Source organism: Rhinopithecus bieti, unplaced genomic scaffold (assembly GCF_001698545.2).
Source record: "Rhinopithecus bieti isolate Rb0 unplaced genomic scaffold, ASM169854v2 scaffold_12928, whole genome shotgun sequence".
NCBI lineage: Eukaryota > Metazoa > Chordata > Mammalia > Primates > Cercopithecidae > Rhinopithecus > Rhinopithecus bieti.
This window is the reverse complement of record NW_016807614.1, coordinates 808,434-818,166: the sequence shown is the minus strand read 5'-3', so window position 1 is coordinate 818,166 and position 9,733 is coordinate 808,434. Positions and strand designations below refer to the sequence as shown.

Here is a 9,733-nt window from a genome sequence, read left to right as displayed (position 1 = left end):
GGAAGGGAAGGGAAGGGAAGGGAAGGGAAGGGAAGGGAAGGGAAGGGAAGAAAAAAAGAAAAGTCTGATGGCCAGGCGTGGTGACTCATGCCTATAATCCCAGCACTCTGGGAGGCCAAGGCGGGTGGATCACCTGAGCTCAGGGACTTGAGACCAGCCTGGGCAACATAGTGAGATATTATCTCTCTATTAAAATAAAAAATGTTTTTTAAAAAACCCTTCCCTACAAAACTCAGTAGGATAGGCAAGTCTCCAGTGAAATCGATATATAAAGAAAAAGAAGGCACGCGTAAACATGATCAGGAATGTAAATGGAAACATAAACATGAGAAGAAAGAAAACTATACAAATTTATGGAAACAGAAAGTGAAACAGTAGTCGCCAGGGGCTGTGGAAGAGAGGAAACGAGAATCCTTTAAATGCGTTTAGTTTTGGTTTTGCCAGATGGAAAAAGTTCTGAAGATGGGCTGCAAAACAATGAGAACGTACTTATCATTAATTGCTGAAGTGTACACTTAAAAATGGTTATTTGGTACATTTTATGTTATGTGTATTTTACCACAACGAAAATAAAGAAGACTATAAAACGTTAGGCTACAACATAGGAATCAAAGCAGATCAAGTCTCAGAAAAATATAACTTAACAAACTTATTTAAGAAGAAATAAAAAGCCTAAATGGTTCTAACAACTATTAAAGAAATTGAATCAGGGCAGGGTGTGGTGGCTCATGGATAATCCCATGAAAGTGCTCACGGGTAATCCCAGCACTTTGGAAGGCTGAGGTGAGAAGGTGCCTTGAGCCCAAGAGTTTGAGACCATCCTGGGCAACATGACAAAACCCATCTCTACAAAAAATACAAAAATTAGCCTGGCGTGGTGGCACACATCTGTAGTCACAGCTACTCAGGAGGCAGAGTTAGGACGATAGCTTGAGCCTGGGAGGTTGAGGCTGCAGTAAACTGAGATTATGCCACTGTATTCTAGCCTAGGTAACAAAGTGAGATCGTGTCTCCAAGAAAAAAATAAAATAAAACAAAAAAACTTGAATCAACAATTTAAAGATCTTCCCATGAAGAAAATACTAGGTCCAGATGGTTTTTGCAGAAGTTCAAGTAAGGGTAACTCTTTTAAAAAAAATTATTATTATTTATTTAGTTTTTTAGAAATGGAGTTTTGCTATATTGCCCAGGCTAGTCTCAAACTCTTGGACTCAAGAGATCTTCCCGCCTTAGTCTCTCCAGTAACTGTGACTATAGGCACACAGCACTGTGCCTGATTAGTAATTCTAATTTTATAAAAACTCTTTCTGAGAATGGAAAAAATGAAAACATTAACCCTTTCCATGAGGCCAGTGTAACATTAATATCTAAACAAGACCAGTGCAAGAAGAGAAAGCAACGTTAGAGGCCAGTTTCACTCATGACTATAAATGCAACAGTTATAAGAAAAATACTGGTAAATCAAATCTGACAGTGTGAAAAAAAAAAGACATCATGTTCTAGTTGGGTTTGTCTCAGGTATGCAAAGATAGTTTAACAACAGACGAAATGTCTATAAACATTATTTATTATGTTGGTAATAGTAGACTTTGGTACTCTGTGTCATACCACTTCTGCCCTCTGCTGATTTCAGCTGTCCCTACAGTGGATAATTTTGTGCAAGCCTAGACTCCCTTTAAGCTGCCAGTGCCCCTCCACCTACTCCCAAACTTATACCAAGCTTCTTTTTGCTTTTTGCCTCAGGGTCTTCTTCGATGCTTTATGAACAATTTACTTGCCAGCTAGTGATTCCCAGAAGTGTGGGAGAGTTAAGGTCCCTAGAATGTGATCCTCACCCCATGGGGGAACAGGAGCCGGTGGATATACTTTCCAGCCTCCTTCTTGCCAGTGGGCAACTCTGGGAGACATCCTGTAGTTTTGTCAGAGGTCTCAGCAGAACAAGCTTCCGTCGTCTACAGCTGCAACATCAGTCACCCTCCTTTAAATGGGTTTTTCCTTCCATCCTGTCTGTTTTCCCTGCTCCTTCACTCCCTGCTTCCTGGAATCACCTCTCAAATAACCTATCTGAATCTAAGTCCTTGCTCCAGCCTCTGCTTTGGAACAAAGGATTTTGCTTTAGAGCAAAAGGAGCCCAAACTAAAACTTACATTAATAGATTTAAAAAGAAAAAAATATGATAATATCGACAGATTTAAAAAATTGACAACATTCAACACCCTTTTATGATACAAGCTCTTAGCAAATTAGAAGGAAATGTTCTCAACCTGATAAAGAAAACTTACACAAACTTACATATTGTTTTTAATGAGTAAATCTTAGGAGAACTTCCTTTAAAATCAGGAACAGACAAAGATGCCTATGATTTCTGCCTCTATTTAATATTGTACCAAAGGTCTTATACATTGCAATAAAATGAAAGGAGGGAGAAAAGGAAGAAAGGAAGGAAGGAAGGAAGGAAGGGTGACCAAAACCATCAATATTTGTATACGGTATGACTACCTAGGTAGAAAATCCAAAAGAATCATCAAGCAAATGATTCAAAGTAATTAGAGATTTTAGCAAGGCAACTAGCTAAAAGATCGATATTCAAAAATTGGTTGTTCTTGTGTGTATCAGTAACATACAAAAACATAATTTAAAAAATACATCATTTACAACAGTCAAAAAAGTAGAGCTACAAAACTAACAAAACCTAGAACTACAAGACCTAGAGTAAGAAAATTACAATACTTTATTGAAAAATATTAAAGACAATCTAAATAGATGGAGAGATAACACATGTTCATGGATAGGAAATTCAATGTTATAAAGATGTAAATTATTCTGTAACTTGCAATTCCAATTAACCCCAATAGGGTTGTTCATGGAAACTGAACGCTGATTTTAAGGTTTATACGGAAGAACAAAAGAACTAAGACACTCCTAAAGGAAATGAATAAGGAGAGGGATTTGCTCTGCTACATATTAGGACTTTCTGTAAAATATGGTGTTAGTGTAGGTATAGGCAAATTAACTGATGAAACAGAATAAAGAGCCCAGAAATACACCTATACTTGTTTGAAACTTTGATGCAAAGATAACATAGAATATCGCTGGGTAAAAGAAGTGTCTATTAAATGATGCTGGATCAATTGATTAACCATATGGAGAAAAAAGGGGTGAAATGTATCCCTATCTCACACCAACTATAGAAATCAATTCCATTTAGATTAAGGATTTATATGTGAAAGAAAATCTTCGTAAGAAAATATAGGAGAGTATATCCATATCCTTGGGGCAAGACCTCAAAATTGTCAATAATAAAATCAACAACTGGTAACTTTGACTAGGACACAAATAAATAGGCTGGGCATGGTGGCTCACGCCTGTGACCCCAGCACTTTGGGAGACCGAGGAGGGTGGAGCACAAGGTCAGGAGATCGAGACCATCCTGGCTAACACGGTGAAACCCCCTCGCTACTAAAAATACAAAAAAATTAGCCTGGCGTGCTGGTGGGCACCTGTAGTCCCTGTGACTTGGGAGTCTGAGGCAGGAGAATGGTGTGAACCCAGGAGGTGGAGCTTGCAGTGAGCCGAAATGGTGCCACTGCACTCCAGCCTGGGTGACAGAGCGAGACTCTGTCTCCAAAAAAAAATAAAGACACAAAGAAACATTTCAAAGAAAAGGAGGCATGTCTAAAGAAGTGAAAAGATTCTTTAGCTCAGGAGTAGCCAGGGAAATTAAAATTAAAATTACAATGAGACAGATATTATTTTATATGCTTTAGATTGGCAAAAGTTAAGAAATCTGACAAGACCAATTTTTGGAGAGGCCAAAGGTTAATAGGCACCCTTCTAATTGCTGACGAGAGCGTATATTGGTGCTCTCGGAGATAATTAGGCATTATCTTGTAAATTCAATATTCTTATAACCCTGTAACTCACAATTCCATTCTTAGATGTATGCCCTAGAAACACTGTCACACTAAGAACCAGACATGTCCTTGTGTTTACTTCTTTTATTTTTATTTTTATTTTTTTGAGACGGGGTTTCATTCAGTCGCCCAGGCTGAAGTGCAGTGGCGCGATCTCGGCTTACTGCAACCTCCACCTCCTGGATTCAAGCTATTGTCCTGCCTCAGCCTCCCGAATGGCTGAAGCTACAGGCGCATGCCACCACATCCAGCTAATTTTTGTATATTTAGTAGAGATGGGGTTTCACCATGTTGGCTAGGATGGTCTCTATCTCTATCTCTTGACCTTGTGATCCTCCCGCCTTGGCCTCCCAAAGTGCTGGGATTACAGGCGTGAGCCACACGTGCCGGGCCTTACTTCTTACTATCTGTGTGACCTTGAGCAAATCACTTAATCTTTCTGTGCCTCAATTTCCTCATCTGCAAAATGGAATCAATAACAGTACCTTCCTCATAAGGTTTTTGTGCAGATTAAACAAATAAAATAAGTAAATATTTTAAAGCATTTAGAACAGTGCCTAGCACACAGTAATGCTATATAACTGTTTCATCAAATAAAAATAAATAGGGTAGCCGGGTGCAGCAGTTCAAGACTATAGTCCCAACTAACCAGGAGGCCGAGGTGGGAAGATCACTGGATCCCAGGAGTTCAATGCTGTAGTGTGCTATGATCATGCCTGTGAATAGCCACTGCACTCCAGCCTGGGCAATATAGTGTGACCCCATCTCAGTAAATAAATACATAGATATGCATATGTAATAAAGCACTTAAAAATAATCAAGAGAGGCCGGGCGCGGTGGCTCACGCCTGTAATCCCAGCACTCTGGGAGGCCAAGGCGGGGGGATCACGAGGTCAGGAGATCGAGACCATCCTGGCTGACACAGTGAAACTCCGTCTCTACTAAAGAATACAAAAAGTTAGCCGGGCGTGGTGGCGGGCGCCTGTAGTCCCAGCTAATCGGGAGGCTGAGGCAGGAGAATGGCGTGAACCTGGGAGGCGGAGCTTGCAGTGAGCTGAGATCGCGCCACTGCACTCCAGCCTGGGTGACAGAGCGAGACTCCGTCTCAAAAATAATAATAATAATAATAATCAAGAGAACAATAAACACAAAATTCCAGACGGTGGATAGCTGTGGGTGGGAGGCAAGTAGCATAAAAGTGGACAAGTGGTGGCCGGGCGCAGTGTCCGACACCTGTAATCCCAGCATTTTGGGAGGCTGAGGCGGGTGGATTCACGAGGTCAAGAGATCGAGACTATCCTGGCCAACATGGTGAAACCCTGTCACTACTAAAAATACAAAAATTAGCTGGGCATGGTGGCATGCACCCCTATAGTCCCAGCTACTTGGGAGGCCGAGACAGGAGAATCGCTTGAACCCAGCAGGTGAAGGTTGCGGTGAGCTAAGACTGAGCCATTGCACTGCAGCCTGGGCAACAAGAATGAAAACTCCGTCTCAAAAAATAAAAAATAATAATAAAAAAAGGCAGATAAGTGGTGTTTGCAGTCTGGTGATATTCCATCCTTGTGCTGAGTGAGTGGCAGCTTCGGGGGTGTTTGGTATATTACTGAGCAGTATGATGATATGTATGATACATATGCTTTTTATGTGTTACGTAGTAAATTTCACAAAAAATAATAAAAGGGAAAAAGGACCTTTCTACATGCCTAGAAAGAAGAGGCTTCATGGGAATGGGAGCCATGGGTTAGGAAAGACCCCTCAAACCGAGGCAGGTAGGACGTGAGCGACTGAGATCCATTATGAACCCACTGCGCCTGCCGGGGAGAACAGGGACTGTCCCTTCCCCTCTGCTTCAGCTCAGATGGTCCAGATCATAGCCCTAAATAAGGAGGCAGCCCCACATTTCTACATCGGCCAACAAGATGGCAGAGTAGAGGAAGGAGAGAGCGGAGACAAATCAGGAAAGGAGCGCCAGGGCAAGTGCGTGAGCTCAGAGACCCGGCAGGCCAGGAGCTTCACGGAGGACGGGATGTCGAGCCACAGGAGTGCTGGGGATTCTCCAGCCCCTGTACTTACCAGGGAGAAACTGACGCCCAGAAAGGGGAACGCACTAAAACTCAGACCTCGACACTGCCAAAATTCTTCCCATGCCGCCAAGCTTCACTGGAGGGAAAGTGAGAAGCTCGACCTTACCCCTGTGGGCTCCAACAAGGGTGGCTCTGGGATCCCCGGCAGGAAATTGGTGACAAGGTGACAAGATGCGCGTGTCACAGCTGCCCAGTTCACAACTTGTTATTCAGTCTTCTCCCTCCCCCCGACCAGAAGTGACGTGCTTCCTGTGCCCAGGTTCCCACCCTAAACTAGCCTCATTTAGCTCCACTCCCGCCCTGCCTTTTTGTTTTTAATTGTAGTAAAACGTACACAACAGAATTTACTGTTTTAATTTTTTTTTTTTTTTTTTTTGACTGAGTCTCAGTCACCTAGGCTGGAGTACAGTGGTGTGATCTCGGCTCACTGCAACCTCCACCTCCTGAGTTCACGCGGTTCTTGTGCCTCAGCCCGCGGAGTAGCTGGGACCACAGGCACCCGCCACCACGACCGGCTAATTTTTGTATTTTTAGTAGAGACGGGGTTTCACCATGTTGGCCAGGCTGGTCTCGAACTCCTGACCTCAAGTGATCTGCCTGCCTCGGCCTCCCAAAGTTCTGGGATTACAGGCAAGAGCCACTGCGCCCAGCCAATCTTTTGTTGTTGTTTTTAAGACAGTGTCTTGCTTTTGCCCCCCAGGCTGGAGTGCAGTGGCACAATCACAGTTCATGGCAGCCTTCGACCCCTGAGCTCAAGTGACCCTCCCTCCTCAACCTCCCAAGTGACTGGGACTACAAGTGTGCAGCCACCAGGCTTGGCTAATTTCTGTAGTTTTTGTAGAGACCAAGTTTTTCTCATGTTGCCCAGCCTGGTCTCAAACTCTTGAGCTCAAGCGATCCTCCCACCTCAGCCTCCCAAATGATGGGAATGAGCCCCCGTGCTAGGCCCATTTTAATTATTTTTAAGTGTACAGTTAGGGGTGCTAAGTACATTCACATTGTTCTGCAACCATCACCACCATCCATCTCTGGAGCGCTCTCTTTTTCTTTTCTTTCTTTTGTTTTCGAGATGGAGTTTCGCTCTGTTGTCCAGGCTAGAGTGTTGGAGTGCTGGAGTGCAGTGTTATGATCTCGGCTCACTGCAACCTCTGCCTCCTGAGTTCAAGCAATTCTCCTGCCTCAACCTCCTGAGTAGCTGGGACTACAGGTACATGCCACCACACCCAGCTAATTTCTTTTGTATTTTAGCAGGGATGGGGTTTCACCATGTTGCCTAGGCTGGTCTCAAACTCTTGAGCTCAGGCAATCCGCCCACCTCGGCCTCCCAGAGTGCTGGAATTACAGTCATGAGTCACTGTCCCCAGCCTTGCCTCAGCCTCTTGAGTAGCTGGGATTACAGGCACACGCCGCCTGGCAAATTTTTGTATTTTTAGTGGAGATGGGGTTTTATCATGTTTTATCATGTTGGCCAGGCTGGTCTCGAACTCCTGACCTCAAAGGATCCGCCCGCCTAGGCCTCCCAAAGTGCTAGGATTACAGGCATGAACCACCATGCTTGGCTAGAACTGCCTTCCTTTTGAAGGCTGAGTAATATCCTATTGTGCATGTGTGCAGCATTCTGTTCATCCATTCGTATACTGATGGATACCTGTGTTGCTTCCACCTTTGGCTATTGTGAGTAGTGCTGCTATCAACAGGGTTGTTCAAATACCTGCTCAACACTCTGCTTTCAATTCTCTAGGGTGTGTACCCAGAAGTGGAAATGCTGGATCACAATGGTAAAATATACACAACAAAATTTACCATCTTCACCTTTTTTCTTTTTTTTAGTGGTAATTCTGGCTGGGGTGGGTGGCTCACACCTGTAAATCCAGCACTTTGGGAGGCTGAGATGGGAGAATTGCTTGAGCCTAGGACTTCAAGACCAGCCTGGGTGACAAAGTGAGACCCCATTTCTACAAAAATAAAAAATAAAAAGGTAATCTTGTTTAATTTTTGAGGATTCACCATCTTATTTTCCTTACTCTTCCCTTTAATGTGCAGTTTCTGTACTCACTGGGGCCTTCTGTGAATGAGGCAGTTCCAGGACAAGCTGCCTTCTGGTCCCCCAAGTGAGGCAGGCGAAGATCACAGAGCTGAGCCTTCCCTGGCTGTGACATGCCACTCCACGAAAGCCTCTTATTAGCGACTAAGAGCCATCACTTCATCAAATCTTATCAGACCTGCCACCTTGCCTAGCAATATTACAACAATTACTCTAGAAGAGTGACTTTGTACAAACAAGCAGAAAGTATGAACGCTGGCCGTCTATGCAACTTTTAACAATCCAGGTGCTAGATCTACCCAGAACTTGCAGATTACCCTGTGTACCCACTTTGAGAGCTGCACACACAGTCCTGCTGTTCTGCTGGGTAGCCAGAGTTGAGACCCCTTTACGTGCTTACTCAGGCATCATTTGGGCCAAATTCCACTCTGTAAACCTCCTCCCTCAACTTTATGGCTTCTGAGTAGATCACTTTCCATTTCCATTTATTTCTTTTTCTTCTTTGCTTGGTTTCTGGCACATTCCTCTTTGAACTGCCAAGATCATGCTAGGTAAATGTTTATTGAATGTAAGCTAGCAACTTAGTTTTATGAGACACATATTTTATAGCAAGGGTTTTCAAACTTGAACGTGTGTCAGGATCACTGGGGGGCTTGCTGCAACAGCCCACCGGGCCCCATCCCTAGAGTTCCTGAGTAGTAGGTCTGGAGGGAGGCCTGAGATTTTTCTTGCATTTCTAAGAAGTTCCCAGGTGATGCTGCTGCTGCTGGCACCAGCATCACCTGGGAACTTCTTAGAAATGAGGACCACACTGTTTTAGCGGAATAAGAAAGTGTTTTCAATTTACATAGCAACCAGCTCATCAAAACCACAAGTAGAAACTAGAGGTATCACCAGACTATAGATTGACTAATAGAGACTGGGAGCTCAGTCTGGCAGAGTGGAATGATAAGGCTGTGTGACCTTGAGCAAGTTGCGTGACCTCTCTGACCTTCAGTTTGCTTATCTGCAAAATGGGGTAATAATAATAGCCAACGTTTGCGACGTGCTTACTACATATGCCACACGCTGTTCTAAGCACTCTATGGTATCATCACATTTCATCCTCATAACTAGCCTATGAGTCGATACTGGTGTTATCCCTCTTGCAGATGAAGAAACTGAGACATGGTAGAGTAGCTGGCGGGCAGTAGCTGGCACACAGCCAGCAAGAGGCTGAGCCGAGATTCAAATCCGGGCAGCTGGGACTCAACATCTGAGCTTTCATACTGGAGAGACCCTCTTGCCCCCTTCAGATCCCCCCTCTGAGGGCTTCTGGGAGGAAAGTGTGATGATTTGTAAAACACTGGCTGATGGCCTGGTACACGGAAGCACTCAACAAAGTTTGTGGTTATTGTGAGTTGGTGCCTGGACGTGCACCTCTCTGTGTCCTTGTGGGCTGTGTCCAAGGACACCCCAGCACGTGTGTTGACTATTGCACAGATCCACAGAATATCAGACCCCAAAATCATGCCTGTTGGACAGGAGGGGCTGTCCATATTATGTAATGTGTTAATTCTCGGGTCCTTGGATGGGACAAAGTTGTGTATATGCATCACTTAGAAAACTCATCAGCGAGTGAGGAATGGAGTTGTTTACAAAACCAAGCCCTTGCCGTCTTCCTGGACCTCAGCCTCATCTCATCAGCG

At 44.1% G+C, this 9,733-nt stretch overlaps 1 protein-coding gene across 4 annotated transcripts in view; it reads right to left on the bottom strand.

The window, feature by feature from the left end:
• Nucleotides 1–6,217, bottom strand: part of ICAM2 (intercellular adhesion molecule 2) — a 20,578-nt gene extending 14,361 nt beyond the window's left edge. For 2 of the 4 annotated variants that reach the window (XM_017882863.1, XM_017882866.1), the window contains exon 1: nucleotides 5,991–6,217. The gene's annotated coding sequence lies outside the window, so the exon portion shown is untranslated. The remainder of the gene's footprint in view (nucleotides 1–5,990) is intronic. The other 2 variants (XM_017882864.1, XM_017882867.1) reach the window with 1 other exon arrangement.
• Nucleotides 6,218–9,733: the final 3,516 nt, after the last annotated feature.